The sequence below is a fragment of the Pistacia vera genome, unplaced genomic scaffold, assembly GCF_008641045.1.
Source record: "Pistacia vera cultivar Batoury unplaced genomic scaffold, PisVer_v2 Contig413, whole genome shotgun sequence".
NCBI lineage: Eukaryota > Viridiplantae > Streptophyta > Magnoliopsida > Sapindales > Anacardiaceae > Pistacia > Pistacia vera.
Window position 1 is genome coordinate 406,330 of NW_022196239.1, and position 8,979 is coordinate 415,308.

The following is an 8,979-nucleotide window of genomic DNA, read 5'->3' on the forward strand; positions in this document are numbered from 1 at the left end:
TCTGAAAACCGGACCAAGAGTTGACTCGGCCAAAGGCTCGATTTTTGGTTTTCACGGTTGGACCGGTCCAATCGGTGACATCATCATGTTGACGTCAGCAAAAACCAAAAAACCTTTAAAAATCCAGATTTTTTATGTAACTAAAATCTAAAAACCATCAAACCAACCCTCAATAATAATAAAACCATCAAAGTTTGATAGTTAATGTTTACAAATTCAATCCTCCGTCTTTCAATTACTCTTTACTGTAATAAAGCTTCACGGTGAAACTTTCACCATCAATTTCTAATTTCCCATGAGAAATTACATTTTAGAGTTTCAAAAATTCAATTGACAAATGACAGATTCACAATAAGAAATCAGTTTTAAGAGTTTCAAAGTTTAAATTGACAGATTCAGTGATTCACAATTTCACATCACAATAATACAATATCATATTATAATGAATCAATACAATACAATATCATGAATCATGATATGAAATAGAAGACAGAGAAAGATAGGATGACTCTTAGTCTCTTACAGTAGTTTGTTACTTGGTCGACGGTTGACGGCGACAGATGTGAAGGCTGAAATCTGAACTGAAGTTGAAGTAGTGACTGACTAATCTGGCAGACCAGCAACGACAAGCAAGAAGCAGGCTTTTAGATGGCGACGACGATGATTGAAGAGGTTGAACCGTTGAAGACTTGAAGTTGAAGAATGAAGACTCTGAACTGAAGTTGAAGTCATGACTAACGAGTGACGAAACTATAGTGTAGCAGACCAGCCATAACAAGGAAGAAGCAGAGTAGCCGACCAACGATGATTGAAGAGGTTGAAGACTTGAAGGCTGAAGTTGAAGCTTGAAGGAGATCGCGATTGGAGGAGGATTGGCCTGGAGCCTGAAGAGGTTGCTTGAAGAGGAGAAATCACAATGATTGAAGAGGTTGAAGACTTGAAGAGTGAACACTTGAAGGCTGAAGCTGAAGCTTTAAGGAGATCGCGAATGGAGGAGGAGGACTGGACTGGAGATCGCGAATGGCAAACCAAAAAGAAAAAGCAAATTTCAAATTAGCAAAGTGGCAGAAAGCTGAACTGCAAAAGCAAATAGAAATGGATTAAAAAAATTGGGGGTTTGACTTTATAGTTTTTTTCACATTTTTAATTTCTAATTTGTTAGTGGACCGGATTGGACGTGGACCGGATTTGTTTGTTATATCGGTTGGAACTTTGGTTTGCTACAGTAAGACGGTCCAAAAACGATTTGAAACGGTCCAACATAAAATCTAGGTTTTTTACTTCTTTTAAATCGAAAATTCCAGTGAAACCTGGTCGGATCGGTTCGACTGCTTGGTCCGGTCTGGGTTTTAGAGCATTGATAATAATAATAATCTAGATACAAGAACGAAAAAGAACCGAGCTCATATTTTTAGCCAAACCCAAAACAAAACCCACATAGCATTTGGAGGAAAAAGTAAAAGGACTTTACCTTATGTTGCAAGTCTTCTGCTTGAGAGATCATGCAAGCAATTGTCGGTGAAAAACTGTTTTTCTTACAAATTATTTTGTGCTGAAAGAAAGAGTGAGGAAAAAACGTTTGAGAAGAGTGTTGGGATGGATTGGGACTGAAGAAAAAAGAAACTGGAGTGAAGAAATTTGTACCAGAAAAAAATGTTTTTCTTCCTAAGAGAGCAACAAAGACGATGAGAAGCGATGGTAACTTTGTTCGCCCAAATTGAAGTTTTTATATATGATAGTAAAATTACAATAAACCCCTACTCTTTAATTTTATTTCATATTAGTCTTGGTTCTCGGTTCCGGTTCCAAAAATTTGGAATCGAAACCTACCTGTTGACGGCCGGTTTCAAGTAGGAACTAAAACCAAACCTCGAGTACCCACCGGTTCCGGTTTCGATTGGTTCTTTTGAACACTCCCATATGATATGGACATTGTGTAAATAACTTGGTTAGTGAAATGGGAAAGAAGCCTAGCAAATAGGTGGGCTGGTAGGTTTAATTTGAAGCTGGGAGGTTGTGTAAATTTAAATGTGGGAAAATTTGGTAAGGTTTATGCGTTGTAAGAATTGATATATGTTGGGAAGTGTGTTGGTTATTTTTGCTGAATTATATGCGTATTGTACTTGGTTTTGGCGTGATTGTGGTGATTGAGTGTGGACTGTGGAGGTTGAGTGGGCTGGTAAGTCAATGCAAGTGTGCTGCGTGCACACGAAGTGAGCAAATAAATAAGTCAATGCAAGTGTGTCGCATGCACACAAAGTGAGCAAATAAATAAGCCAATGCAAGTGTGCCACGTGCACACGAAGTGAGCAAATAAATAAGCTAATGCAGGTGTGCCACATGCACACGAAGTGGGCAGTTAAACTAATGCAAACATGCAGTTTGCACACGAAGTGATTATGATTCGCTTGCTTTACCTGTACTAGAGACACTTACCAATGCAATGGATGTTAGATGTTTCCTAGTGCTATTGTGGTGATTATTTATTCTTGCATGATCATATGTCCGATGCTATTGTACTTTTATTTAGATGAAATATAATTTTGATGTTCTAGTTTGGGAAGGATGTGGATTATGACATCGGGTAGACTTGGGTGGCATATGGAATTTCAGTGTGTGGGAGACACACCAAGTTGTTTGTTTGTATTAGATACCTTGGGTACTAGTGTAGTAGTGGTGGTGGTGGTTGCATTAATGAATGGAATTTGTGGACAGCTAGTGGGTATAGGCCTGGGTAAAGTGGATTTCGTGTTAGGGAGATGTATACTCAACTTTGGTGATATTCGAATCGGTTGTGTGATTTTAAATATAAATGATCCATGGCATTCGGAAAATCTGGTACAAGGGTATGGATTACTTTGTCTAGCATAAGTTGGTACAATTCAAGGTTCTACAATATTCGAAAATTATATTGGGTTATTTTTGCATCATTAAGCTAGTGGTTATGTGCTGCATGACATGCATACGGTTTTTCCTCATGCATGTTTTTAAAGCTAAAGCTATTTTCATATATCAATTGTATTATCCACTCACTAGGCTTCCCAACTCACTATTTTATGTTGTTCCCTAGGATTGCATACAGGGTCCGTGAGGCACATGCTATATGCTTTCGGTTGGCTACAAACGTATGTTCATCGGCATGATGCTTGTACATCTTAAGCACTCTGATACAGTTTTGTGTAAACTGATTTTTTTGTATCTTGTTTCAGAATTAAATGTAAACATTCAATTTGAAAAGTATTTTTATTTTAGAATCTAATTTTGTGTTATGTTTTCGAAAAATTCACCATCCTCTCGGATCTTAAGTCTCTCGGAGCGCCTAGATCCGGCAGGATAGGGAATACCCGAGAGGGGGTGTGACACTCAGTTCATATAAAGCACATATTAGAGTAAACTAAATGAATTATAAGCAAAAGTTGAGTTGTTAGCTAGCTGTTTATATGTAAATAATGTTGGAGTTGTTGACCACTTCAACATTACGTAGGCAGTTTGGCCCTTTTCCATGGATAACCGCTGAAGGTTTTCTTTAAGTTATTAATTCTTTATTGGTTTGGGCTTAGAAATAAAAATCCTTGTAATACTAGGTTTTACACTTTAAACCTAGTATATAAACATTTTTTTCTCGTGTATATGAGCGATAGCAAGCATAGGGCAAATTACTTTCACTATAATGAGAGAGGTGAGGAAGTATTGCAATAATATTGACTCTGCTAAATGTATCCTATTAATTGGTGAACCAAGGTAAATCGTGCGTACTATTATTTCTCTTTACTGTTTGTGATTTGTGTGTTTATTGCTATTTCTGGTTTCATATATGTTGATGCTGGATTTTGACACAAACAACTTCGCACGTGCAAATTGCTAAGAAAGTCTTAGAAATTGCACGTGAATGATTATGAGAGTTGAATGGGGTACTGTTCTCACAGTAGCATGCAAAAAAGTAAAAGTAAATGAGACAGCAAAGGTTTTTATAGTAGTTCAGATGCTTAAAGTGAATCCTATATTCAATGTTTTCTTTTATATTAGTGTGTTCCTAGTTATTAGCCAAAATTACAAGAGGTCTTGAATTGCGATCTGGGTTACAGGTGCTTGGTGTTCTAAGTGTTATTAGAGAATATCAAGGTAGTCTCTTTCCCGTAGTGTGTCTTTGTTATTTTCTTTGTTGAATTTAGAATGTCTATTCTCATTTTTGTGAGGGGGAGCTGCCTATTTATATTTGATGGGCTCAAGGTAATTATTACATTTCTGCAAGTGGGTTGGTGCCGTGCAAATCTTTCCCGTCTTCCCATTGGTTGAGAACTTAAGAAATATCCTTAAATTAAATGGGGCTTGGATAGGTGTGTGAACCCAATTCATTCACAGACAAAACTTGAGTCAATTGGGTTGTTGACAACTATATTCTTTCTGTCTTGGGCGATGTGGCTGACTCTGAATAGTGCAAAGTCTTCTTGAACTCTGATTGGTGCTCGTTGACATCAACCTATGTCAGCCCTAATTTTTTAGGCATAACAGAAGCTCTCTAGTTCTTGACATTCAAGGAGTTGGATCTTGAGAACTTTATGACTATGCCGTGACCTGACTTGATTTCGAAGATACCCCTTTGAGCTAAGAGCTAGGGGGCGATCACATTGTTTTGGATGACCTGATGCTGGTTGCTCAATTTGAACTCTAAAATTCTATCTTGACTTGTGAACTTGTGTTAGATCGTGAATTGTGGCTTGAGAGTTAGGCATGCGACCTGAGGTGATCATTTACTAAGATCAGATGATCTGAGCTTGATTTTGCCTTGAGACATTGAAGAATGATTTGAACTCTGATTGTCATTCATGACCTAGGAAACTTAGATTTTCCCATGGCTGAATTTTTTTGAACTATTGATAAGCGTATTTTACACTATGATTTTGCATTGAATTTTGATAGGATTTAGGATACTTTTCATACAATTTGGGCCATAATTGCTACCTAATTCTATTAATTTGTCTTTGTAGGCCTAAACGATGATTTTTAGCATAAATGACAGTTTTGAGCGTAACTGGTTTAACTTAGCTTGAAACTCTCGGAATGACCTGATTTAGAGCTTTAGAAAGCTAAGAAGAAGAGCTACACGTTCATGTTTTGGTTTTTTCCTAATTCTGACTGGCAAAGGTGAAAACTTGGCTTGAATCGTGAAAAGGACGATGGGAACTGAAGAAAAACGTCTTTGGATTTGCTTCAGTATTTCAGCCATAACTTGAGTTTTAGACCTCGGATTGTGCTGATCTTGACCGACCAGAAACATAATTGAAAGGGCTACAATTCATATGTTTAACACTTTTCCAGATTCGAACTATATCATGCTCAAATTGGGCCTGTATTCTTCACCGCGGCGATGAAAAATCTTCGCCGCGGCGACAACTCAGCAGCTGTAAAAAATAAAACGATGCGTTTTGGCTTGCTAGGGCTTCGTCCTTAAGTGAGAAGGTAAAATTAGAGCGAAAAGGAAAGAAAAGGGGGCTTGGTTCGTGATTTGGGAGGCAGCTCATGGAAGGAGAAGATTATTGAAGATTTGGGCTTCAAATTAGAGAAGATTTCTCCATCTTTTGTGCTTTTCAATGATGAATCTTGATTCAGTTTGTTTTTGTTATTTTATTTCGTTTTTGAGTATGAACTGAGTTTGTTTAGCTAGGGTTTGATGTAATCTGATACAATGATTCAAATTTATATGATTGAATTACTTTGAGTTTTAATTTCATGATTGAGTGTTTATCTCTTTGCTTAATGTCTTTTGTGCTTGATCACCATTCAAATGTGTGTTGTTCCAATGAGACTGAGAAGTGATTTGTGATTGTGTCTCTTGGGATAAATACCATAGATTACAAACGCTAGAGATAGGTTTAGCGATCTTGAAATCAGATAGAATTCCACAAAGCTTAAAATCCTTTGAACTATTAACTTCATTTTGTTGGGTGCGGAAGCTTAATAGGGATAAGTAGGGAAATGTGCTGAGAATGTATGTTTTACAACTTAGGGAATTTGATTTTCATCATAGGAATTAGAACTTGGGTAATAATTCTATGATTTGGTTAGCGTATTAGGTGAATTCAACACCCTAGCTTTTGTTTTAGAATTGTTTAATTAGTTAAGTTGTTGGGTTTTGCATTTATTTAGCTTGTTAATCTTCCATCAATCCAATTTATTGTTGCTTCAATCTCACATAAACTAGAAAAATCGGTAATTAGTAACACTATCCTCGTGGGAACGATCTCACTCATCATTTTATTACTTTTGGCGACTAGTATACTTGCTATTTTTGCATGTTGTAGTAAACATGCATTAAGTTTTTGGCGCCGTTGCCGGGGATAGTGATTATTAATATTGATAGTATCTAGTGTAGTGCTAAATTGAAGCTTTTATTTCATTTTTGTAGTTAATTGTAAATATTGTATAGTCTCAAGTGAGAATTGACATTACCTCTTTCGTGCAAGGCAACGATGAATCACTATATGAACTTGGGAAGGTACACAGTTGTTAAGGAATTGTCTACATAATGGTCTACCGTTTTGGAGACAAGTCCAAACATTTTACAATGGGTTGCTACCAAATATTCAAATGATGGTAGATGTGGCAGCAGGCGGAGCCTTAAATAACTAGACCCCAGAAGATGCTTAGAATTGCTTGAGTTGATGGCCAACAATAACTACCAAAGACCATGAGAGAGCAATGCCAAAGAGTAATGGGTCACATGAGTGAGTTGACGCGTTCGACACATTATCTGCACAATTTGCACCATGTCAAAGCGAATTGGGAGGTATGAATGTAAATTCTATTCACTCACATTTTATAACTTGTGAATTTTGTGCAGGAAACCATGGGAGGTGGAATGCCAAGATGGAAACCAGTTATTCTTCCAACAACCGAGCAAGTGAATTACATGGTTAGTTCACAAAGCTGCAAAATGATCCCTTCGCCATACCTACAATCTTGGTTGGGAGAATCACCCAAATTTGTCTTGGAGCAATCAAAGCGTCAATCAAATCAAAGGGCAATGCTAAACCATCAACCAGTGGGAATCATCAACCATGTGAGCAAAGATTGTCAAATTGAAGATATATTCGACTTCATGCAAGAAACCACAAGTTTTATGATGAGACACGCTCAAACTTCATAAATCAGGAGTGTCCATTCAAAATTTGGAGGTTCAATGGGGCAATTGGTTGAAAACTGACAGAGAGACCAAGGTTCTTTTCCGAGCACACGGTCACAATCATGAAGAACAATTAAATGTCATACCATTGAGGAGAGGTATAGTGTTGGAGCAACCTCACAATGAAGAAAAGTTGGAAAAACATGAAGACAACCATGAAGAGGAAAATCTCAAAGCAAAGGTGTGCAAAATACTGGGAATTTCAACCGAGCAACTCACCTCACAAGGAACAATTTGAGGAATTTGGTGTAAATGCGCACAAGTCAAAATTGGTGTTGGAAGAGACTCCAAACATTGCCTCAACCAATCACCATCTCATCTCAATTACGCATATACGATTTAAGTTCCGAAAAGATGCTTATGAGAATGTCCGAAATCCAAAGGAAAGATCAAGAGGTGGCAATGGGAAGTGAAGCACCCCACAAGGATCCGATTGACGAAGGACCATGGGAAAGTCGAGCTTTTGACTATAAACAAGCGCTTCTTGGAGGCAACCCAAGTCTTTTCAATTGTTTTTCATTTCATTGCTGTTTGAATTTGTTTTAGTTTTCTTATGATTTTGAATTAGTTTTAATTTATGTTTTTTGGGTGTTTCGGTGAAGTTTGAAGCAAGAAAAGGAAAGAAAAACTCTAGCTTTGCCGGGGCGAAGATTGTTCTTCGCCGGGGCGAAGTGCCTTGAAGAATGTTGTAGCTCCTGTAATTTTTCGCCGCGGCAAAGAATTTGTTGTCGCGCGGTGATGACTGGGTTTGAATTTAGGGTTTTTATCATGAAGAACTTCACCGCGACGAAGTCTATTCCTCGCCGCGGCGAAGTCTGTTTCCTTTTAATAGTCCCATGACCTTTCATTTTTGCGAAAATTTTCCTGAAGCACTTTTCTTTTTGTTTTTGTTTTATTTCTTTATGTTTTGCAAGTAGGATTAATGTTGATTTCCTGGTTTTTGGCTCTTTATTTGTTTTTGTTATATTTGGTTTAGTTCAATAAGGTTGAGATTAGGATGTAATTCTTTCATATTAATTGGTGAGGGTATCTACACACTTTGGCACCATAGACTTTCATTTGTTTGACAGATGATGATGATGAGGAAGCCAGGAATGGATGTCAGGATTTGCATAAAATCGGCCTTTACGGATTAGTCGGGGAGTATCTCGTAACCTTTACTTTGTTTTTTCTATTCCTTGGATGTGCATGATGTGACATTGGGGACAATGTCATTTTAAGTTTGGGGGTAGGAAATGGACTAAAGCTTGGTTAAGGTATACCGGCTGGGAAACCAGAACCCGCCTTAAAAACTGCCTCAGTACTTGGCAACCTCTGTTATAACAACGCCACGTACACCTTAAACGGGAAAAAAAAAAATACTTTAGTTTATTTTATTTAGTTTGATTGTTTTTGCCGATGATGAATTGCATAAGTCTATGATGAAACTTGAATTGTTGGGATATTATCTTGGAAAATGTTAAGCATTGCTTCAAGTTTAGGTTTATTGACTGAATTTTGATTGAGGTTGTTGAGTGGTTCAACCACCATTTTCATTTTTTCGGCATGCTTAGAAACATTTTATGTGGTTAGGTGAAGTTTGATAATGTTGGTGGACTCTAGAACCTAGTAAGAATGCTTGAGGCGAAATTCTAGGATTAGACATTGTTGAGGAAGGATTTAGGCATTTTTTTTGGAACGTTTGAGCCTTTCAGCCGACCCATAAATGAATCTTTCCCTAGTCACCCATTTGAGCCTTATGAATTTTCATTGCCTTATTTTCCTTGCAAACCAAAAATTGTCCAATCCCTATACCC